Source organism: Melozone crissalis, unplaced genomic scaffold, assembly GCF_028551555.1.
Source record: "Melozone crissalis strain CALT ecotype California unplaced genomic scaffold, PUWL_Pcris_2 ptg000019l_1, whole genome shotgun sequence".
Lineage (NCBI taxonomy): Eukaryota > Metazoa > Chordata > Aves > Passeriformes > Passerellidae > Melozone > Melozone crissalis.
In genome coordinates, this window is record NW_026535797.1 from 14,117,540 (window position 1) to 14,142,759 (window position 25,220).

At 40.5% G+C, this 25,220-nt stretch overlaps 1 protein-coding gene across 4 annotated transcripts in view; it reads left to right on the forward strand.

The window, feature by feature from the left end:
* The window catches only part of LCOR (ligand dependent nuclear receptor corepressor), an 84,194-nt gene continuing 58,974 nt past the window's right edge, over positions 1 to 25,220 (forward strand). For 2 of the 4 annotated variants that reach the window (XM_054276591.1, XM_054276594.1), the window contains exon 1: positions 1 to 88. The gene's annotated coding sequence lies outside the window, so the exon portion shown is untranslated. Of the gene's footprint in view, positions 89 to 16,537; positions 16,559 to 25,220 lie in introns of those variants that run through there. The other 2 variants (XM_054276592.1, XM_054276593.1) reach the window with 2 other exon arrangements.

Consider the following 25,220-nt stretch of genomic DNA (forward strand, 5'->3'; position numbering starts at 1 on the left):
CCGTGCGGGCGGCAGCAGTGCTCCATCCAGAGGCGCGGCGTCCGCCACCAGCTCGATTCGTGGCGACACAAGCTCATTCACTGTGTAGGTGAGGGACGGCGGCGCGGCGGGGAGGCCGGGCCGGGCCCCGCGGCGGCGGGAGGCTCCGCCGGAGCGGGGGCCGTGAGGCGAGCGGCGCCGCGGCCTGCGGGCCCGCCCCGCTCCCCCTCCCCGTCTGCCGCCGTGAGGCGCCGCGCCGGGCCGGGCCCCGCCCTGCGCCGAAGGGGGGGAGCCGGGAGGGGGTCCTGCCCTGCCCTTTTGTGCGGCCCCTGTCAGCGCCGCGCCCGCTCCTCCCCGCTCGGCACGGCCCGGCCCGGCCGCGGCCCCTTCAAACTTGTTTACGGCGGGGCCGCGCCCGGCGGCGGCGAGCGGCCCGCCTGTCACTGCCCGGGGGCGAGCGGGGGCCGGCCCGCCTGCCCCCGGCCCGGCGAGGCGGGAGGGAGCGAGGCCGCGGAACCGGCGGGAGGAGCGGCGGGGGAGGCGGAAAGTTGTGGATGGCGGTGCCGGATTGACGCCGTGAATCCGGAGCGGGGCCGCGGGGTTAAAAGGATGTGTGATTGCTTTTCTGTTCTCCCTCCACCTCCTTTTTTTTTCCCCTCCTCCTCCTCTTTGCGCGTTTCTTGTTGAGTAGGCTCCCTGCAATCGAATGTTTGGGGTTTTGAAAAGGAAGTCCCTTTCATCTCGAGTAACTTTTTCCATTCAAAATACAGATTTTGTCCTCTTATCTTTCCCTGCTTAGAAATTGAAACCTTTTCAGTGAGACCCAACATTCACATAAATGTCAGCTCTAGGCCAGTAACTCAGTGTCTCCGAAGAAAAAAGGTTTGAGAACAGTAGACTGTGAACTTGCAGAGCAATCGTAAAAATCCCTGTCTAGAGCATTGGTGTGTTTCATCTTGTTTGGCCTTCTGTTTCTAATTGAGCACAAATCCTCGTTTTATTTTTAAATATGCAAATATGGCCATAATCTGCCAGTGACTGCTCAGCATAGGTAATCTGTAATAACAGTCACAGATTCACTTTAGTTCCTTGTGTGCAGAGTTAAACCTCTTATTGTCAGTTAGCTCAGCATCCCAGTTCATTATTAGGGATTTGAAATACCATTTTTGGTTACACCAGGATGTGTAACTCCTGTGTATATTTTTGGCTTCATCTAGATGTTTAAATTTTTGTAATAGAAAAGTGTGCTCTAGATGCTTGTTAATTTCAGATTAATTCAAGCAATTAATTTGTTTTATATATGAAGCAACTGAAGGGCAATATGTTACTGAGAAACTCCTACTACATAAAAGTGTTGGGTTTTCTTTCCAACGAATAATTGATATTTCTAAACTCAGTTTGTGGGATTTTATTTTGATTCTATCTCTGCTACATTTTATTCCATGTCTGCTTGAACCAGATTTATTTTACTTCTGTCTCTTTTTCTCAATTCCTCTTACCTCAGGCTGCTGGGGTTCAGCTGTTCTGGTCCTTTCTAAACTCTCTATTTGCAGCATGGCATCTCATCTTCCTCTCAGTCCCTGCTGCTCTAGCACTGGCTCCAGTGGAGCTGTCCTACTGCTCAGAGTTTAACATGGCTGTGAGGAGTAAATTTGGAGGGAAGGAAAAAACCAAAAAGGAAGTTTCAAAGCTGCTGTTGAAGATACTGTGTTGGGATGAAATGCAGGAATTGTCTCCATTCATTGTGCTGCTCTTTGGGAAAATCCTGGGTAGAAAGAGAAGTTTCTGTCTACAGACTCAAGGAAAACACTACATGATTGAAGTTCTTAGCAACCCTAAGTGCTAAAACTTAAAGCAAACACCCCACCTCCACCCCCATTAATACACACCCTGTTCCATTTCCCTAAAGCCATTTAAATTGCCAGCTTCTGGTGGAGTTGCTTCCTCCCCTCGTCTCTTGCATATCTCTTCCTCATACCTAAATTTGATACGTTTTCTTCTTCCAAAAGATTTCTCTCTCTGAAAGTCCCTCTGTGTGTGTAACAAAGGGTACTGAGAAAGCTTTTAAGCACAGAATTGAATGGGATTTTTTGGAGGTAAAGTACAAAACCATTTTAAAAAAATAAAGTCCAAAGTGTAACAGTGCTCTGTGACTTTTATCTTGATGGCAGTGTGTCGTAAATAGTTTCAGCTTCAAATTGATCACTTTTATGAGGTTTCAGGACCTGCCTTGTTCCTACTACGAATCTTGCATAAATTGTTGGGTCATGTAAATGTGTTGTTACCTTTTTTGTTTTCATGTTTTTATAAAATTATAGAGGATTTATTGCACTTGCCCACAATCTCCAGCTGAAATTATGTTGTGATCATAACCCCTTGCTCTAAATATATACCTCTGTCATCTTTTTAAATGAATTTTGACAATATTCCATGAGATTTGGAAGTAGACCGTTAAATGATGTAGTCTTCTGTTTCACCTTGGCTGTTTGTAGAAGTCTTTGAGAATTTTTTCCTGTAATAAACACTCTACTTTCCAGTATTTATGCACCAGGATGTGAAAATCTTTCTTGTAGTAATCAGACATACTCATTCATATTTAGTTCTGAAAATAAATGAGGTGTGTGGGATTTTCTGCGTTAACATCATTCCCTGAAAAGTCATTCTAATACCACACCATGTGGCATTCAGAAAAATATACCTGTGGTTTGAACTAGTGCATTTGGCAATAAATATGGCTTAAGTAATTCACTTTCCCCTCTGGTTTCTTGCTTCTGCAGTTGTCTGCTCCTTTGGACTGTGAGTTCATGACAATTTGTCAAACTAAGCTTGTGCTCTTAAGGGAGCAAAACCACAGAGGGACTGACAGACCACCTGCCCACAAGGAGCCAATTCAGGGGAGCTGTCCTAGCAGAAAACATCTTTTGGAGGGAGTAGAATAATTTTATTCTGGTCTAGAAGGTCAAGCAAATACCAGCACTAGCACGAGGAAGAGTGTGAGAATGCAAAGCTGGTGGAAAATAAGAGTGACAACAAGGCAGCAGAGATACAGATAAACTTGAACTGCCATAGAGTTGCATCTTTGGTTGTCCCAGTGTGGCCTTTTGTGGGAGGTAGCTCAGGGAACTGATCTGGCTGAAACCTTCCTTCACTGTCATGCATTCCATCCCCTTTCTGTGAGGAGGAAGATGGTGAGGCTGGTGCAGCTCACACAGGTCTGTGAGCAGTTCTGTTGATCAGTGCTGAAACTGAGGGAGCAGCATGCCATGGCCTGGAGGTGAAGGGAGTGTGGAGAAGGGGTGTTGTAGCAGTGAGTTGTAATGGGACTGTGACCACAGGGCAGGGGTAGCTGGGACTGCTGCATGGATCAGGGTGCCCTGGTGGCACTTTGTGGGGACACAGTCTGCCAGATCACAGCTGCCATTCGTGTTCTCTGTACCAGTCTTGAGTATTAGTGTCTTTTTCAGTGGTCAAAAGCAGATACCTAGACATAAAGGCATGTGGTGATTTTAATTTATTTTTCCTTCTCCCAGCCTCTAGTCATCTTGTGTTCAGGCACTTACTGAATTTGAAAGGGTTGATGAGATTGGATCTGCTAAGGAATGGGGAGTTTGAGGAATGGAATAACCCAGAGATCTCTGGAAGCCTCCTGCCACCTTTGCTACAGGCAGTTAGCAGCATGGCAGGGCTGTGATCACTGCAGTAGTGCGAGGTGATCGCAGGCATTTCTTCTAGCTGGTGATGCCTGGCCCTTTGTTAAATATTACCTGTACTCTTGGAGAGTCTCTGACTGAATTATGCTCTGTGGTGGGGGTGTGGGGGCAGGGAGAGAATGGTTCACTACCCTTCAGAAGTGATCCTAGTTTTGGGAGCAAAATGAGGATTTCAAGGGAAAACCTGTAACATTCTCATCAGATTTCCAGTCATCTTGAGCTCTGCGAGTGTTTCATTGAGACGCTGCTTAGCTGTTAAAGTTATTGCTGCTGATTAAATGCTGCAACTTAACTACCTGATCTCTTTCTGTTTAGTTCATTGTATGCTGGTGGTCTTCTGTGACCTTGGATACTTAGGATTAAAGTGTGGATTCTGAGGAAGAAATATGATACATCAGGAAGTGTTAGAATACAATAATAATCAAGAGAAGGTGTATAGCAGTTGAATAATTCTGAAATCTTTATTACTTTCCTTATCTTGATTATGGCTGTTGTATAGCTCCAGCCTGTGTGTGATATGAATTAGCTGCTGCTTCCACAGTTAGCTGTGTTACCTTGTTTTGGAAGTGGGCTCGAGTCTTCGAGTGTTTAACGTGGCTCTAGTTCAAAGGTCAGATTGTATTTCTTTGTTCCAAAATGAGAAAGCTTATTATAGCTGTGGTGTTGATGAAAAATAATAATAAAAAGCAAGTTAAAGTTTAAATGTAGGGCTGTTCTATACTGGTGTTTGTTTTAGATACACCCCCAGCCTTGTCCCCAGCAAATATGAGTGGTGCTGTTTGCCTTATCTCAACCTGCTTGCAATGTAGCTGCAGATTGTGGCTTCTTTTATTAATATAAATCCATTGTACAGCAATTTTACAATTTAGTAGCTGAAGGCTTGTTCAAGATCTGTTCTATGCTCCAACATTTCTGCTTGTTGGCAGTATGAGTAGAGGGAAGGAGAATTACCCTTTTATTACAAAGTTATGCCAGGAAAAGATTGAGGCAACTATCATTTAAAAATGAAAATCTTTCATTGGAAGGAGTAAAATTTACAGTGTGATTTTTAGTTTTACTTTAAATGTGCATGGAAGGATGGTATGTATCTGAAGAGCAGGAGAAGCTGAACTGCAGGGGATGAATCCTGATCGGTTTCAAATTCAAATTCTTTGAATTCACTACAAATCACTCTGGATTTGCCCTTGTTTCCCTGCTTGCACATGAAGAATAACTTCTGTTCTTTCAGGGATGATGTCAACCAATCAAAAGCAAACTCAACAAGTTATTGATAATCACTTTGAGTGATACCATCTTGAGATATTCTTCTGATGCCTGCGACATGAAATTTCACACTAGGCCTAATAATTTGGGTTTTTTTCACATTTCAACAAAAATGTATTTTAATTTGTGTGAGGTAATAACAATCATTGCAAGGTGGGATGTTTCCTTCTTGGGATATGTTTGTCCTGCAGCAAGTATAGGCATTTGGACTTTTTAACTAAGAAATAATGACATTCAGAATTCATCCACTCTAATAGAACTTACAGAATTAATTACAGTAATCCATTCCATGCATGTAGAAAATAGTAAAAATCCACCTAGATAAAATCTATTTAGCATTTATGTTGGGATGTATATGTTACAGATTTACAGCTTTGTAGTACAGTACCATTTTAAAAGAGTACCTGAAGGACTGTTCCAAAATTTTAAGCCATTTCTTGACAGTTTGTGCCACATGTTGATGATAGTCCAGATGCTGTTATGTATAGAAGTCCAGTAACTGCACTTTAATGAATAATGGGTGATAAAAGAATCCCAATTTCTTTGCTCAGTTGTCTAAATCCTCATTGCATGGTACTTTAGTGACTCAACAATCTGCCATCTTAGGCTAGTGTACATCCAGGCAAGTACTGGCATGTGTCCTTACAGGGTTTTGGGGGTTTGCTTGTTTTTGTTTGCTTTGTTTTTGTCTGAGAACTTATGTTCTTTCACTGCTATTGTAAAATCACGAGAATACTTCTTAGAAATCAGTTTAGGCAAGGTTTGAGGAAAAACAAGCATTTAATAGGGTTAAAGAAAATTAGCCCTGTCTTACAGGTTGAGGCAGAGCAAACACTGCCGCAGTATTTTACAGGAGACTTTCCAATCCTCTTCCTCACCCTTCTATGTATACGTGTTTTCACTCTTAAGGGGATGAGGCTTTGGTTCTCAAAGTTTGCTGGGATGGATATTTATAAATCTCTGAGAAATACAAAGCTTTTGGGATTTTCTGAGAGCAGGGTTGGATGGGATGGGCTGAGCCAATTTAGGGTCTGCCTCTGGCTAAGAGGGGCATTAGTGCTTATTTTTACTGAACTGACAGAAGTCTGCAAAAGCAGCTCATCTTCTGGTGATGTGCAGTACCCTGAATCATCCTAGGTGGGAATGAGATGATCAGGAGAGCTCATCTGAAACGATCATGGGGTCACATCTGGGGGGGAAGGGAAGTGGGTAGAATAGTCTGTTCCAAAGACACAGAGTCTTCTAGTTTGTGTCTTGTTTCTTATAACCATGCTACAGACTGTGGTTATGTTTGACAGTAGTGCTGTCTGAACTGGCTTAAATAGTCCCCTCTGTTCAAGCACAACTATGTGTAGCAGCTGGGTGAATCAGTTCCCTGACTAGACTGGAAAACAATCTAAACAATTTTTTTTTTTTTTTTTTTTTGGCTACAACATCTGCAGAGGAAGAAGAGGTGCAGAGAGTGAGGAGTTGGTGAGGAGTTGAGACTATTCAACTGGTATTGTCACACATGCAGAAATACATCTTTAACTGAGTAGGTGTTAGTTTTTGTGTGCTTCATGTTCATTGCAGAAGTGGGAAGATGGAAGCAATCTCCCTCTTCATGCTCTCTCCCTGATAATGAACTGTGGGCTTTGCTTTCCTAACCAGTTTCTCTTTAATAAAGTTGCAGCTTTATACCTCCTCTCCTTGTATCTCTGCAGGCCTCTGGGGTTTCTCATTTCTCTCTGATAAATCTGCATGGCCATTTTGGGAAATGAGAGCTTCAGCTTCTTTCTTTTTCTCTTGAAGAATGCCTTACTGTTATTTCTCTGGATATCTTTAAGTCATTTACCGTTTTCCTCAGATTTAGTTCACCTTGTGTGTTGTGTGTAGTATCACATGCTCTTTATGGTGAGTTGACAAAAAATTGAACTCTCAGAGCTACGTAGGACATTTGAGTTACACATCAATGCTGCTGACACATGAAAGATGAAGTGGAGGTTATGGTTTTGTGACATTTCTGCAGGATGCCAGTTCCTCTGTGGTAAAATTGCTACTAGATGATGTCTCCATCTGGTTTTTTCCACTGTTCTTACAGAGAAGAGAAAGGATGGCACTCCTCTTGCATTTTCTAGGAGGGGTGGCAAAGTGACTGCACAGGGAAGACTTGCAAGAAGACAAAGGATGTTCCTTATGCCCTGAGGACCATGATATTTTATGGGAGGGAGGAGAGGGGGAGAAAAGAGGACTGGACAAGAGCCTAGTATTCATTAACAAAGGAAGCTTTCAGAAGCTGAATCCAGCAGCGTGGAAAGACATCAGAGGCCACCAGACAATCTTAACTCTTGAGCTGAGTTTACTAATGAAAACTTTCCTGGTTGTCTTTGATTGCTTTTTGCATGCACCTATAGTACAGATGTTTCAGTGTGTAACTGGAGAGGTGAGTCCATCTGATGTCCTTTGCCCTCTGCTGCTGCAGGGGTGGTGGTCGTTTTGAAAATGTATTAACTGCCAGAGTAGGAAGAGGAACAGGTACTCAAGAGTCACAGTTCTTCATTTCTTTATTTCTTTTTTTGTTGATTGCCCTAACAAAAGGATGTGAAAGCTTCAGCCCACAGCCTGAAGTTCCCTGCTCTTATAATACTTGGAGGCTGGTTCTCAGCACTGAGGCTCCTGTGCTTGTTGTAGTGTCTGCAGTGAGTCTGTAGCAGTGTGCTGTGTTTGTGTGACAGGTGGCAGCTTGCTGTGTTACCTGTGTAATAAACTCCTGAGTTCAGCCTGCAGCCTTGCAAGGACGGGATATTCCTGCAGCTGTTAAACTTTCCACAGAGATTGATGTACACAAAGCACTTTGGTGGTGTGCTTGTGCTCCGTGTGCTGGCTAACTCGCAGGTCAGATTTGAAACGTTGTCGCAGGTTAGTCAGAGTAATGGAGTTCTGTGCCTGTGCACTTCAGATGGAGAGTCGTGTGATCAGATGAGTCCTCTCAGCCTGTGCCTTGTGTCCTGTAGTCTTAGGTTTCTGGAGGAATATTTTTATATATTTGAATTGATAAAATGGATTGACTTTGGTTTAAACAGCAACCTGACTTGCTTCTTGTCTTCTTTGGGAGTTATTTGGTCCTCAGTGTGAACAAGTTGCAGATAAGCTAGTGTTAGAATAGACCCTTGTCTGAAGTTTGGTCATCTCCTGGGTTAAGGTCTGTCATTGTGACAGAAATGATGAGAACTGCTGTGTAGGTGATGCTTTATCATGGCTTTAAGATGTGTTTCTGAGAACATGCATAAAGAAAATTTTCGCACAAGTGGATGCTTAACTTCCATTTCATTCTGCAAAAGCAAGAGAATAGGAAAGCATGGAGGTAATTTCTTTTTCTGATCTAAACAAACTTAAAAGCAATCTTCTTAAAGCAGTGATTCCATTTACATCCTTCAGAATAGGAGGAGCATTGTTACTTATCCCTAGCTTTCTCTTCTATTTTAAAGTCATTAGTGAAACTTAAGTTTATATGATACCAGAATCTCTCTTCTGGGGTTTCTCTCAAGGGTCTTACTTTTATCTTACGAGGAAAAAAACCATCTGACAGTGCTCACTTCCAAATGAGCAGTGAAAAAACTTTTCTTAAAAAAAAACTACTGCACTTTCTTGCCAGTGATCATTTCTTGATCTAATTGTCCTCTTTGGTAAGTAAGAGGAGTGTTCCTTGCTGGTTTTAAATGTCCTTTGGAAAAGTTGTGCTCTTATTCAACAATAGAAATTGAAAGTTTCAGTTACCTTAGTGGTTATTCTTTATCTGCATGCTGTACCTTACTATCTTTCAAAATATTACGAGATTAGGGAAAGGATGAAGACATGTGAGGGAGCATATTGCAGAATGTGTTGTGTAAGACAAGTGCACTGAGTCTTTGTCAAAACGAAGTGTCAAAGTCTCTTGGAGGGGGAAAAGTAGTTTTTTCCCTGAAATGTTTCCCATGAATGTTTAGTTTATTCTAACTTATACTTCATGGCAAAATTGTATCAAGTATAACACTAAATTTGGTATTTCTGGTTAAATGCCTAACTACTGCCCACACATTTCTCTTGGGTTTTTTATACTTTTCTGTCATCCTTGTCAGTCCCGTGCATTCATACAAAATAAGGAAAACGTAATCATCTGTAACTGTATGGTAAGATGCTGTGAGAACCTAGTTTTTGTATCTTACAGGAGTATTTTTGTAAACTCCTCACAAAATCTAGTGCCTTGGTCTTGCCTCTGCCGTTTTCCTTGAGTGATGTAGTCATTTGGGAATGAATGGCTTTAATGCTCAGTTGGCATAGGCCATGCAGAGATCCATTTTGCATATGATCTTTTGAATTCAGCAGGGATGCTGCATTTATTTCTTGAACAAGCCTAAACCATTGAGAGAACTGTGTTTTGCCAGAGCTCTCTTAAAACAGTGTTTTTCAATCTGAAGTTGGCAAGAAGCAACTGTGGAAAAACAAGGCTACTGCCAATAGTTTAAATTGTGTGGCATTTTATGCTTTTTAGGATTCCACAACTTGAAAATTACTGCTCTAAATGATTTGTAAATGAGGGCTACTTTTCCTTTCCAAAGTGGCTGTAGGTGTTAAGGAGTATGAGCTGATACTTAGTGATCCATTAGATTAGGACTGATTTTTCCTTCCTCTTCTCATACTTTGCTATTTAAAAGTATATTTTATCCAAAAATGGATATCATGGTGGATACTAAGTCTGGAAAACTTCAGTTTGAAAGCTGACTTCTGAAAAAAGGTTAGAGTGGTGTTAAGTAGGTCTGTTTACAGAACTGCACTCTGTGAATGTAGAGCTTCTGTATTTTCCCTTCCAAGAATCTTGCTATGAAGGCCAAACTCCTGCTAGCTGGTGTTAGATCTGAAGATTTCATTGCATTCCTCCCTTACAGGATTGTGAAAGAACTTTAAATGTGCAGGCTTGAGCGTAAGCTGAGGAAGTCTCCATGCAGTGCATTGGCAGATGCCCTGGACCAGCAGGTAAACCACCTTTCAGGTCTCAGGAGGACATGGATTTATTTATTTTAATGACTAGAAGGCATTTGAAGTATGGGATGGATTAGCTGTTTGCTAATCCCTTGGTGCACTGCTGTTCTGGGTTTCAGAACCCAAATAGTCTCCATCCTGGCCACTGTCCACCTGACTCTTTTTTTGCTAGAACCGTAGCTGAGGTCACAGTTTGAGCATGCTAGAAGTACAAAATTGAATAGAGTTCAGAGGTTACTCTGCTCAACAAGTTACTCAGTTTTAAAATAGATTAAAATTTGACTTGGTAAGTTAAAGATGCTGCAGAACTGTAGTTGACTTTGCCATGGAGGCTGCGCTCCTTTCCTCTGACAGATTGGTTCTTGTTCTTAAATCATCTGTTTGCCTGTGACTAATCTTGAATTTGTGTCTTTCTGCTGCTTGTACTTTGAAGTGAATTCTGTGCTTCAAATAAGAACAGCAGTCAAGGCTTTACATTTCTTCAGCTCCTTGTAGCCCAAGGACTGCTCCTGGCCCTAGGGTAGGAAATGCCTTTACACAGCTTGGTATATGAGGGGAGGTGCTTGAGAGGAAGGCAAGAAGTCGATCACAGCTGCTTTGGTCTATACTTACTGGCATGGTGATGAACTTTAGCACCTAAATGCGCTTGTGATGACACCTCACAAACTTCAGAAAGTAAGCAGTTATTTTTGGAAACTTTTTTCCCCTCAGGACTAAAACTACTAAACCTACTTTAAAAAAAGTCTATGCAAAAGCACTTTTTCCCAAGAAATCGACACCTTCTGCTTATTGTGTTTGTGGGCATTTCAGCATCCCAACCCTATATCCCTCTTGATGTTCCTTCTTGTCTTTCTAGTGTCTGAAAGTTGGAGGGCTTTCCCTTGTTGTAGGGAAGAAGAATAGTTATTTCCTATTCAGCTAGAGGAAAGAGATAAGCAATCCTCTGATCTCATCTTGCCATGGTGCTGCCTAGGGGGGGGTCTTCATGATTGTGCTGGTAAGCAGCAAACAGAGCTGATTTCTGAGTTGGTTTGTACTAGGAGACTTGAAGGGTTAAGGGTGCTGAATTTATTGTGCAGTTTTGAGATTCTGTTGGAGGTGTCAAATTTTTTTTTAATAAATAAATAAATCATGCTCTGAACACTGGTTTGCTGTCCCGTAGTTTTGCTGGTGTAGCTCTCTTTGGTCTGTGTTTAAGCTGGGTTGTGAAGTCAAGGTTTAATCAGCCTTGACTATAATGAGAAGTCACAGATTGGTGTGAGCAGAGGCTGTGGGACCTTGGCTGTGAGTGGGTAAGAACGAGAGCCATGGATGTGGGTGTGTGGAGGAATCCCTGTCAGGGATGTCCTTGCCTCTGAGCTGGGAACCGTCTGTTCTCAGAGGCAGTGAAAGGACACCAGTGCCTGCAGGAGCACCTCGTGGCTGTGTGTGACAAGTGAGCTCTCCTGAGGACTGATTCCTGCTTTCTGTCAGTGTGGCAGCCAGTGTGGAAATGTGCTTTGGCTGGAGTGCAGGAGCTGCCTCACCCCTGCTGTCAGTCCACATGCGTGTAGGGCTGGGGTCTAAAGCAGCTTGGGTCTGCTGCTCTTAGGAAATTGATCTCTTGCTTCAGATGACCTCACAGAAGGTCATAAGCTTACTCTTGTTTTCAAACTGACCTGTAAAATCCTTGTCTGTGGGCTTTCAAATTCCTTGGTGAGGCATTGTTTAACTCAGGTGGCTTCTCCCTTCTAGTTCCTTTTGAGGAGAGGTAGAGATGGAAATTAACTACCAGGACATCATAGCCTTGGAATATCCCAAGAGTTTTTCTTCTTAGAACCAGTGAAGGAAAATGAATATTTCTTCAAAACTAGGTCTCTTGAAAATCCAGATTTAGCATAAATGAGGATGCTTCACAAAGAATGCTTTTAGAAAAGGAGATAATGAGCTTTAATAGCTGTGGAAAGACTAAACTCTTCCAAATACATCTTAAAGCATTTTTGGGGAATGGTCAAAATATTTCCCACTTCAGAGGAAAAAAGAGTTTCAGGTAACTAACTACCTGATCTTCCCATCAAAGAGAAAAGTGTATTCATCTGAAGCCTTTGCTTATTAAAGTTCTAATGTGAAACTGAGGGGGCAGCGTTTGGGGAGGCACTGGTGGGAGAAGGCAGCCAGGTTCTGGTGGGTTTGTTTTGGTTTTTTGTTGTTTGTTTGGGGTTTTTTATTTTGTTTGGGTTTGGTTTTGGTTTTGTTGTTTTAAGCTTAAAAAGTCAAGTGGAAGTCACCCTGAAAAAGCTATTCTAAAAACAGACTACTTTCTGTCAAAGGCTAGGATGGCATAGGGATGTGCTTACATAGGTTCTCTGAAGGAAATTAACAGAAAATGGTCCTCAGGAATATCTAATGAAATTACTGTTGGCTTTTGAGCCATGAGTTATTCTTTGTCCACAATTAAGTTAAACATTATGCTGTTTTTTAAACTGTCTTGCATGACATTAAGCAAGTTTCTAGATGGTCAGATTTCTGAAAAGGCATGAATTTACTTTCTTTGCAATATTACTGTTTTGGTGAAAAATATTGAAATGTATTGATTATAGTTTATATACCCTAAAAGTGATGTTGAGTGTTTGTAGAAGATGCTATAGGAAACATTAAGTAGACTTTATTCCTTTTAAAATAAAGGAGAGGTTATGCTAGAGCAACTGCAATAAAGCATTTCACCCTGTTTTTGAAGAAACTGCAAGTCCAAATTTTGGACCTTGCCAAACTGCAACTTAGTGTTACATTTAGAGTAGGTACAGGTTTAGGCAGTTACTCCTACCATAATTTCTGAGAAATCACAATTGTATGTCTCTTAACCTAAATGAGCAGTATGGGAGAGTACAATTGTTTAATGCTGACCGGTTTATAAGATTATTCAGGAAAGATTTTGGTTCCACCACAGGTAAACAGAATAAGTGTCCAAGGGATGCACAGCAGTAGGAGTGAATTTCTGTATAAAACCAGAGTTCATGGTTGCACAGCAGTTTTTACTCTCATGTAGATTTAAAATGCTGCAGGAGAAGGGTGATCACACCACCTCCTTTGTGCCACTGCCCTCACTTTGTGTAAATGCATGCTGGGTTGGATCAGGAAACTGATCCCTGAACCATCTTGTCGTGTTACCCTGCAAATGCGAGATGAGTGAGCATCTGGGGGGTGGGGAGGATGAGTGGGATCAGCTCTTGCAGTGGAGAGGTGGATTTATCACGGATTAAAGTGCCAGGTGATCAGTAATCATAGCTTCAAAACATTGAAGCATGATGCAGAATGAACTTCCCTGGTACAGTAACCTTCAGTTTGCAGTAATGTGTCTCCTAGTGTCTTGGAATAAGTGAATTGTGGAATTATGTGTTTTCTTACTCTGCTTCTCATAGCTAACAATTTTTGCACAGTATATTTTGCAGTCATACATTTTGCATACACATGCATTTTAGTGCTGCTTAATTTTTATCACCCTCCTTTAATGCACTTGAGTCAGGCAAGCCTCATTTTACTTCTGATGCTGCCTTATTAGTCAATGTGCCTTAAGTTGCAGTAAGTCTTGAGTAGATAAAGATCTTTATCGAATATGTTTGTTTTTCATAAAATTAACAGGAAGTTACAGAGAAACTGATGCTGCAGTGGGGACATTAGGGTCATCACTAGTTAGCAAAAAATGATTTTCAGGGATGAAACCAGCTGAATCTATCTTTATAGTCATTCTCATAGGTATTTCCTTGCTCTAGTTCCTTTGACATAGTGGTAGTCTAAATTCTCCTTTAGACTACCATTCTCTCATTGGATAATCTGTGGTTTTGGGCTTTAACAAAATGACAACAGTCTCTGCTGGGGTACCTTACACCTTAGGTTTGTGTTGCCAACTGGGGAGAGGGGCCAGTGCTGAAATAGCTTGTTTGGGGTCAGTGTTCTCCCAAAGAGCAGGGGCAGTGGGTTTCTAGCCTCTAGAACCTCCTGGACCTCAACCCCTCATTACACCAGACTTCAGAGCATTCTTGGTCTAGTGCAGTATCTTCCATTTCCAGTGAAAACAATCCTTACTACAGAGGGATACATAGGTTTGGACTGGACTTTTTATGTGGTCAGCCAGTCAGAATGCATATTCAGCACAACTGCTGGTTTTTAGGGATTTTGTGTTAAGACAAAGTTTACAACTTCCATAAGGGCTCTGTGTTCTGTGCTGGCCTCTCCTACAGGAGCGTGGCTCTGTCCTGCTCCTCTGTGTCTCACCTGTTCTCTGCAGCACACTGTGCCAAAACCTACGCACCATGGAATGTTGTTGACTCTATCTCCTTTCTGTTTTAATAGGCCTTGATTTTCCAGCATCTTTACTGTAACATGCATCTCTCATGGTTTTCATTTGCAAGGAGTCCAGTGCAGTTACACACCTGACAAACTGGAGTAATTGCATGCTGTTCTTTAACAGACTTCTAAGCAGCAGCTATGCTTCTCCTTCTGAAAAGAGGATTTCTGTGATGTGCTGGCTATGCTTTTCATGATAGCATTGGTTAAGTCATCTCCTTGTATTGCCACTTACACTTTTGCCCTTATTGGAATTGGGATTCTGGGCTAGGTAAACCTTTGTCTTAACCCTGAACACCCGTTCTCATACAAGGTGAACTTACAGAAGTTACTGCTTAAAAAAGAGGGAAGTGAGGGGGGTGTGTGCAAAATCACTTATCCTTTCTGCAGTCTCATGAACTTCTAGCAGTGTAACTGATGCAGTGTAGGAGTAGGAATGAGTGATGGAGTAGAGAAGGAAAGGGCTGCAAAACCTGCTGTTGCTACTGCTCCAGAGACTACTTTGAATCTGTGAGGTGATTGGACTTTGCCTCTATGAATCTTGCCTCATGCCAGCACCGATCTTTTAAAAGGGGCAAAAGATTGCAGAGATACTTTGCTAGTGTCCTCTGGTGCAAAATCAGAGATTAATTTTTGTTACATCTGAAGCCATGCATCTTCCTGAAATACACTGAGTTCTTCAATGAGGTTATGTGATTCTTGGTTCTGTACTGTCTTTATAGTTTGAACTAATTTAATACCCATGCTGTGTTTCGTGTGCCTTTGGCTTGAGGGATACCTGGCAACATGTTGTTCAAATCTCCATTGAAATATACAGGGCTAACCAGTTTCTGTCAGAGATGAGTGAGACTGGTAGGAACTGTTTTGTTCTTGCCATCACACCACAAGCAGCAGCTGAAGATGTGCACAGGATGACTTATTTCAGAAATCACATAGTTGTCAAGAGGAAGGAAAACCTTCAGTCTCCTGTTTGCTTGTGATGATGGGATGCATAAACTGGAGCAGAAGTCTCCATGCTGGAGCTTCTCCTAATGTTCAGCAACATGATAGGCAGAAAGATGGCTTCTGGGAAAATGTTGAACTTGTTGGTTTGGGATTTTGATCTTTTATTTTGTTTTGGTTTTTTCTTTTTTTGTCTGTGGACTGCCATGAGTACGAACCATCTACGTGGTTGCCTCATGGAACCCTTGTTACCGAGGAAAACAAATTCTGTAAAATTAGCCTAGTTTGTTAATTTGGGAATGAATCAGAAAAATGGTTCTTAGTTTGTGTCTAGAAATATTTCTTAGAAACAAAGACTTGACAATCCTTGGACATGTATGCTGGTTACGGTAACTTTTACATTTGCATTTGTCTGCCCTGGGTGAGGAGTCTCTTGTCTTTCTGAAGGCAGAGTCTGTGCTTTCCTCCTGTTATCTTTGCTATTAAAGCTGGATAGTGGTGACATCTGTCTTGATGGATGAGTGGATGTCATTCTTGTGAAAAGTAAATTTAAGGCAAAAAATAAATGGTGAAGGATGTTTTTTTAAATTCTTCTTTCTTTTTAGTAGTTGAACTAGCAGTTTTGGTTTATTTTCTCAAGGACCACAGGAATAAATCTGAACAATGCAAGGTTGAGTTGCACCTGTAAAAGTGGATTCGTTTTCTTAGCTTCCTCCTGTTCTGCACAAAGCCACAAGCAGCAGAAGTACTGGAAGAGCCTGCTGCGTAGGCTTATGCTAACCGTATGTTAACTTTGCTTAAAAAAAATTAAACCCTACCTCCCGCAGAACTTGATTTGCCATTGAGAAGAGCTTTCCACTTGCTGGGCATGAAGGGGAATTTTTCAGTCCCTGGCAATTGTGCAGAGAGATGGCTATTGTTATTGCCTCAAAGACTGTAGAAAGAACTTTAATTTCCCTGCTCTGTTTGGTGCCTCTGCAACTCCAGACTGTCTTTCAATGCACGTATTTAGCTGACTGTCCACTGTTGCTGCTTCTAGGTTCCTTTCATTTTATGTTTTATTCCACTGTCCTTGTGGTTCTTCTACATTGAGTGTTTGGAGTTATTTTTCATGAGGTGTTTTTGTTTCCAAAGTAATTTTATTTTTCCTCTGGGTCATTTATGTATTTGTCTTCACTAATGTTTGCAACATCTCCGAACATAGAATCCTCTGTGAATTTAACTAACGTGTTGTTTACCCTTTCTTCCAGATCCAGTTTCTGATCCTACTTCCACATTTGGGAGTATGCAAGGGACAAACACAACTCTTTGCGTAGCTTGACTGGATATCCCAAGACTAGGATGTTAGTATATTTAAACATTTTTTTTGCATTAAAATGTTGCCAGTATCTTAATTGCACATAGACTATTATTTCTTAAATGTAATTAACTTTATTGGCATTATGCATATTCAGAAGCTTGCTGGTAAAAACATTCTGCAGTCTGACTAGTGCTTATTGGTGACTTTAAAAAGGGTGCAGGAGTAAAAAGAATTTCAGGGTTGCTTTTTTAATGAGCTTATTTAGTGTTACAGCTTTAACACTCATTCTTGAAAGTGTTGGCTCTTTGTGTAATAAGATTAACTACAGGTTAATCCATGAACATATAAAATCTTTAGACTATGTTCAAGATAGTTATGAAAGACCGTTTCAGACTTATGAATGCATGAAGAGAGATTTTTAAATACCTGAAATAGTCAAATATCTATAGAAATACTTGCATCAAATAAGCATTAACAAAACCCAAAATTGCACACTGAAGTCTTCTTTGATTCCCTGCATTGCAGGTCATATTGTTATTCTGGGTCTCATAAGGAGCCAGTTGTCTGAAAGAGTAAACCCTATGCTAAACTATTTTTGCAGATTTGATAATGCAGTTTCCTTAAAAATGTGTTTTGTGATCATATCACTACTGCAAAATGAGGTGTTGCATGTTTTCTGTTATGCAAGTAATTGTATGGAAGTAATTAGCAATTCAAAGACAAAGTCAGCATTAAAATATGTGCTGTTTTGAAAAATGTTGGTTTTTTGACTTGGCTACTCTGTTCCATGTGTTCAACTACTAGTGTATTTAATTGAATTACTTATTGAACACTAGGCAAGCAAGTATTTAAAATACTGAAGTCACTAGGATACTGAATACAGGGTTCATTGTGGAGCTGTGGATTTTGCAGGTTCCTTTCCAGCCTTAGTTTTCCAGTGAGCTGCTGTTCTTTTCCCCCTGTAAATGAAAGGAACCTTCTCTTCATGAGATTTGAATTTCTTTTGTTAAAACTGCTGCTGACCTTCTTGCCTGTGATTTTACAGTGATTAGGTATAGTTTCTCTGCTTGGATTTTAATCGATACTGTTCAGCTTTGTACATGGGTAATAAATCCAGTAAAATTGCAATTCTTCTTTAGCTTGGCTACTTTGGCAAAAGAGGAACTGGTGCAAGTTGTTCTGCAACACTTGTTCTAGTATCCCACTGCATTTTGTTTTAGTGTCTGATTTCCTTCACTCATACCTCTGGTACTATTGCTGTGGTTTTATAGAAAAGTGTGTTATGGTCACCACAGTATGTTCTAGAAGTCTAATATTCCTTGAACTTGGAAATATTTCTGGTGTCAAAGATAACTTTTTTTTTAAAATTGGCTGTATTTGAAATAATTTCCAAAGTACTTAAGATATAAAATTGATGGTAGTGAGGAGCAGGGCACTCATGTGAGGTAGTTATTAATTCTTCTTGCACACACAGTCATCAGTAATTTATTGTTCCCTCTTTATGCCATACTTTGTTCATTACGTGTGCATGATAGTCTTTTTCTTTTAGAAAAGGGAGAAACTTATGAGGAATTCTGTAGGGGAAAAAAATTACCTTAGGGGAAGATATTTACAAAGTGTCTTAGACATCAACAAACTGAATAGTTGTTAGTGCTACTGTAGACTTTTAATCCCTTAGGATCAGATAATTAGGGTGTAGCCTGCAGAAACTCAGTTTGCATCAAATTTCTTTGCTGTTTATATGGCTGTGCTGCTGGCAGTTCCTAGCTGTGGATTAGGAAATCCATTTCTGAGATTTTGCTCTGAAAGAACAATTAAGAAGTTACAAGAAGAGCTGCTTTGATTATAAAGGCACAGTGATACTGATCTTAAAAGCTGAATCTTCTAGCAAAGCAGCACTCAAAATTGGAAAAGGTTTCTACTGTTTCTTCTTGTATAGGTTGTACCAGATACTTCAGTTTCTGGTGAATTTAGCAGTACAACAGAGTGGGCAAGCTTGAGAAGATTGGTGTATATGTTACCTGGAAAATTGAATTCTGATTTGGAACAAAGAACTGAGTGCTCCCCCAGTGTTTCTTCACTTAGCATGAAAGAATTGGTTTCAGATCTTCTGATCTTCCTAGTGATGATAGTGACTTCATTCTCTGAAAAGATCTGAGGGAGGTGTAGCAGGTTTACTAAGACCTTTTTATTGAGATACTAACTGTAAAATTAGAGCAAGACTGGCTGTTGCAGAAGTCTTATCTTCAGATGTTCTGTCTTTGTAACAGTTTGATGTTCTTGACTAGAAACCTGTAATTTGTTTAACTGTTAGCATATCCTGAGATTCTGCTGCAACACAGTGACATTGAGAAACTTAGTGTGCAGAAAGTATGGGACTGCTGTCTTCTCTCAAGTTCGGATCACAAATGATGCTTTGAAGCAAGAACTTCAACTAGAATGAAAGCAAATGTATGAGGGTATAGGGTGGCCTCAACCAAAGTACAGTGGATTAAACATTTGACTAAAGAAGGCCAATAATATATGCTATATTTCAGGAATTCCAGAAGGTCTGGAATAAATAAGATGGAGAAGACAGCAGTGTCAGAAAGCTGCACATAACTTCTTGGTTTGAGGAACACTTAAAGATGATGATAGGAACTGAAATTACTATGTATATAACTCAGTTAAGTGCACTATAAGCTGTTAAATATACCATTAAACACCAAATTCCCTGTAGCTATCCAGAAAAGGTACTTGGGAATAATTTTGAAATCCTGGATGGCCATCATGAAATCTGTGTTCTCTATCATGTTACTTTTGCATCAACCAAATTCCAAGGGATCTTTCCTGGCTATGATCTTTACTTCTGATGCAGTATTTATATCAGATATCTGTCTTTAATCTGAATACGGGAAAGGCAGTCTGAGAGAGCAAAACACTAAATTGAACAGATCTTGATTTCTGCAGTCTTGTCTAAGGTTTTCCTCCCTGGTCCTGCCACTTGTTCCTGCTGATGTAACTGGACTAAGCCAGGAAATTGTTACCATCTAGAAAAAAGGCAAGCAAAAATGATTATTTTTTTAAAATCTTCTGTATGTTCTTATGTAGTAATTTATATTGCCAGTCAAAAGTGTGATTAGAAATGCTGATGGTCAAGCAGTCTGAGCTCAGCTTACAGAATTGGTGATGTGTGTCTGAGGCTAAAGGGTTAGTAAGACTCCAAGAGTTGTGACATGAAATGATGGTAGACATTATGTGACATCAAAAGTGAGAGAGAGATTTATCAGTCACTTGCTCTTTGGGAAAATTTCACTAAACTCCAAAGGTCAGGCTTTTTTACAGCTATTTACTGTGGGTCTCTGGCATCTGATTGTAGTTATTTTTTTAGAAAAGGTTTACTGGTCCTCATCTACACTGAGTAATGTTCCATCACATCTGGCAATTTCAGTTCCCGCAGTTAATTTCAGCACCAAATTGTTTTTCTGCTGTAATATTTTGTTACAAAGTTGTCAGCAGCTGTGCTGATGCTTTTCTGTTTCCAGAGGAACATCAGGGCTTGCAGCTTCTTCAGTGCATCGGCATAACCCGAGGTGTGACTGAAGGGTAGCTTAAGAATATTTCTGTTAGTATTTGGTTCTGTTGACACAAGAATAACAACAGTAATACAGCTGTATCTTCCTTGCTGTATGCAAGGGTAGTCATGTGCTTACTTTGTACCTTTGTGTTCTTAATACTACTGCTGTGCAAACAGCCATAAAGCTGGAGAGGATTGGTAGGCTTAGTTTTGCTTCCTTTGGGTTTGCACCTTGTTTTGTAGACTCATGGTATAATGCCTCTCTTGATGTATACTTGCAAGTGTGACTTCAGTGATGACAATTAGTCACTATAACCTGCCCTGTAGCTGGTGTGAATTCTGTGTCTTTCAGTGTTAAGATACTCCTCTGTGTGTGTTGATTTGTTTTCAGGGTTTTTGTTTAAGGTATATAACTTGCGACTCCCTGCCTTGCTTTCATTTACCCTTTCATTTTTGTGTAGCTGCCTGTATCACCTTCTGATTTCACCTAGGTCATCCTTCCTATTGAGGCAGAAATGAGCTGTCCATCTGAAAAGGCTAAGGATATTTTCTAGCATTTCTGGAAAGCCTTCTCAAAACATGACATGTGCTTCATATTCACTGTAGTCATGATTCACCTTTCTTTCCATGATCTAGAACTTTCTTTGCTTTTGTTAGCTTCTTAATCAGAATTTAGATACTCACTGGTGTGGTGAAATAATCACTTGACTTAATAGTGCTGTATCTTTGCATACCATAAGATTTTTCAGGATGCTGTGAGCTAGCTGGAGTCAAGGTGTACTGTTCATTGAGGCAATTATGTAATGGCTTATTGAGGAGGTTTATTTTACACCAGACAGACATACAATCACAAAAAACAGAGTAAAAATGCTCTTGGCAATTTTTACCTTACAGGTAAACTCAGTATATTCACCTCTCAATTCAGAAATGTTCAGTTGTTTCATGGGTCTGTTCATTGAAGGTCATCAGATGATCAATGATTGGTGATGTGATTATGTTTAGTTTCCTGAAGAGAATCATGTTTTCATTCCCATTTACTGATTACTTGAATAGATCTGAAAAATCATCTGTAGAGATGGTGAAAGGGATATCTACAACTTAAGAGTTGAAGGAAAAGAATAATATATTGAGTTAATTCAGTAATGAATCATGGTATAAATGACCTCTTGTGGTAAAGAAGTTGAAACTGAGTCACACTGCAGGAGTTTTCTAGATCACAGCTGTGGTTTGGTAGATGCTTTTTCTGCTGGCAGTTCTTGTTTAAGTGGATTCAGCAGCTTGTACCTACCATTTCTGGGCTGATTTTTAGCTTTGAATTATTTCAATTAATGTGGTTTCAGTAGGTGACTGTGTTGCAGACAGGGAACAAAGTCAGGCAAGACTGAATTGCTGAGGGAGGCAGCCCTGTTCAAACAGGACAGTTGTGGAGTATGAAATATAGCTCCTATCTCAGCCAGTTAACTCATCCTCTGATGCTTCTGCACTGTGCCAGTATCTCCTGAGGCTGGGCTGCAGGTCACTGGTGTCCTGTGCTTCCACACAGACAGCTGCTGTGGGAGAGGGGGTTCTTCTGTGCTTTAGGCTGGCTTGGCCCTCTGCTGTACCTGCTTGTGGCAGGTTGGTCCTGATAGCACACCTGGCCTGGTCTGTGACACGAGCATTACTGTGGCCACGAAATAAAGTGGAGCAGAGAACTGATGCTGCTGGAAATCCTATCTTTTCTGTGGGAGGCATTTTCCAGGCAGATCAATTTCATCTACTGCAAAACTGTTCTTAAGTTTGTGCCTTAGGAGCGTGGCACATGGGGATAAATAGTGGTAGTTAATGAATGCCACCTTACCTTTGCTTGGGAGAGAGGCATTAATGGATTGTCTCCAATGGGAAAAAAAGTTTCAAGGTTTTTATTTTGCTGCAGTAAGTAATGCAATATGGTTAAAAATAAAAAAAAAAGCCTCAAGTTTGAGAAATGTTTAGGTCTCTGTATTTTGGTCCATGCTGATTTGTCCTAGTGTGCATTCTTATTCTTGAGCTATTTGACTTTTCTAATCTGTAAACTTCCTAGCTAGTTCTTACAGTTTCTTATCAGTGAAAGCTGTACCTGGTTGCCTGTTGGAACTCTATACCTGGAGGGTGAACAAATAAGAGCACTGTCTTTGAACTGAGATACTGAAAAGCAAATCCCACGTCAATTTTTATTTTAAAAATTCATATGCTTGGATTTTACTTTAGTTAAGTTCTTTTTTAAAAAAATTTAGATCCTCTTCTACCATTAAGGAAAACCTTTTTTTTTTTAAGGATGCATAGAAAGTTGGTAGTTGCTGAAACTCCTCTGTTGTAATTCTTTGTCATTTTGTGCTGTCTGTATTTTCTGGTTTATTTTCTAAGGTAATAAAATGCAAGTATTTACGTGAGAAGATTCCAGTTAGGTCCTGCATTAGTGGTGACTGACTGTGAAGGAAACCAGATAGTCACACAGTAAATCTCCTGATTTTGAGTTAAATGTAAACCAGAAACCCACAACCCCTGACTTGAACAACTAGCCAGATTAGTGGTGCAGTATCTATAAATTTGAGGATCCTTTCACCCCTGTAAATCCATATGAAAATTGCAACTCAACCTGCCAGAACAATTGATGTATCTTGAGGGGATCTTGAGACAGCCATTGCAATGTCCTTAGCTTTTCTTGAGTTCTGCTTCTGAGACTTTTGATTGGAAATAAGAAGTTTGCATGCCTTTGTGTAATTCTCTTCTTGATATCAGATCGCTCACACAAAAATACTCCTCGTGGGAGGGAAGCAGGAGATGATCCATATTTTGCTATACTCTGCACTCAGGCAACAAGCTTTATAACTTGTCACTTCTGGTTTTTTGGGGTTGAATTTTCAGTTGTAATCAGTGAGATAACCTGCCAGTTAGAGTGCTAACATTGGATGGAAAGTCTCCTGTTTCCATTTCTTGTATTGAGACACAAGCTGGTAACTTGCTTTGCTTCTCTGCTCATCCTTGTAGAGCAAAGAGATCTCCCCTGTTCTAGGGTGTTTGGCAAGGCACTTTTCTGCTGTGAAGGCAAGTGGATTGCAGCTCTGTAGTTCTGATATGTAGCTGTTATGCTGTCATATTTAGCTCATTAAAATTTAAATGCCTTGCTGTGAGTTTGGGATTGCATCAGAGAAAATGTTCTTAGACTTGGTTCTCAGAGGAAAAGGAATAGCTTGGTTGAGAGGGATGTTTGGAGAGCAGAGTGAGGATGGTCTGCTGCAGTTTTTTTATAAAAATTACAAACTAGTAGTGGAATTTTAATTAAATCCTGCGGGATTGATGGTCAGTCAGAAGCACTTCTATCAACAGTTATTGTAGTTTTTTGCTGCTTTTTTGAGTCTCAGCTTACTGCTGCAGTAAGTTACTGTAACAGTGATGTCGTGGCTGTTTGGCAGAACATGCGCCTTGTTCGCTTCTTGATTGCTTCAAATGAAGCTTCTCTACTGGAGATGCTCTTCTACAGTGAATAAAGCATTACTCTAAAGCCAAAATTCTTTTTCTCTTGAGCTCCAAGTTCCTGTTTAGGGACCTCAGCACATTATTCTGTGTTCTGTCTTGAGAATGGGAGGTGTTTTGGTGCAGAAAGCTACAGAAGAGCTGTGTATTGCCATACAGAGCTTGGATATATCTGTCCTTTTAAACAATACCTGTCTTAACATTCTTAGTTCTTTTCTTTTGTATGCATGTGGCTATATTGCTCTTAAAGAACCAGGTTGATATTTAAGGTCCTCATAATCCTCTGGAGCAGGAATGTGTGCAGTAAGTCCCTGAACAGTGCAGTTTCATTAACAAGAATGGGGAAGCATGAAATTTGAACAATTGGTTGAGATGTTCAGCTTTTACTTTGTTCCCCAAGAAGCTAAAGCAAAGTTGATTTACCTTGTAGTTGGAGTCCTTAATTGGTCTCCATGCAGATAACGAGATCTCTCATCATAGGTAGATGGGAGTTTCTTGTATTTTGTTGCATGAATAAAAGAATATTCACAACTTATAATTATATGCATGTCATGAGACTTAGTGTGTATTAATAACTGTCCTGTGACTTTTTTCCACCTCCCTTGTTGCTTGGTCTTGCTTTTCTATTAAGATGCCTGTGACTGAAACATTCAAGTTTAATAGATTTTTGTCCTGAAAGAGACAGAATTCCCGTGTTACACATAGAGTGTAGGATTTTTCTGAATTAATTCCTGCTTCAAATCCCATAGCTGTGGATAAATATAACCAATTTTGACCAGAAAATGTAGGCACAAGAAATCCAGTAAAAACCTGATGTGATGGTGACTCTTGGTTCAAACTAGTTAATGAGACTCCTAGCATGATGAATCCAAGTGCTGGGAGAGAATGAAAGGGAAATAGATCTCAGCAAGCAGCCTATGCTTTCCTGAATAACACCTTCAGAGTCCCAGAGTAGGGAAAACGATGATCCAGTCTTAGGGTGCGTGTCTTGTGTCTTCAGTTGGACCCTTGTAAAATTAAAGTGTCTAACGTCTGGCTGAGTTTGATCAGCTTCCAGTTTCAGCTGCTGGATCTGGGTATGTCTTTGAGAAGCTGTTTTTCCTGTTCCTAGATGTGTGATTTGTGCCTTTCTCCATTCCCCCTACCCCCCTTTCCAAGTAGTGTTTAATTGCATTTGATTTCGTAAGCAGCTTCTGTGACCCGGGCCTTTTGTTAATTGCTGCTCTTCCTGTCTTTGTAGCTCCAGCAAATTTAGTGACTGCTTTCTTCCAAGTCACTGGCTAGGACTGAAATGGCAAATGGCACAGGGCCAAGAGCCAGTACCTGATGGACCTCACTGCCAGTAGTTTCTTACTGCCACCAATATTTTAAGAGCTGTCACTTAATTGATTTTTACTGTTTTGTATTTATCTGCCTGATTTTTTTTTCCCTTTGGTTTGCCTTAGGGTTTTGGTTTTTTTTTTTAATTTTGGGGTTTTTTTTAAATATGTGGTTTTAATCAAGATGTGTCATGCCAGCCCAAAAGTCTAAAGATATTATATCAAACCCATTGTTAATTAAAATTTTAGTTTTGTAAGACTCTAATAAGAATTTCTGTAAGCCCATGTTGATTGACACCATTTTTGCTATCAATTGCTGAGAACTATTCATTGGT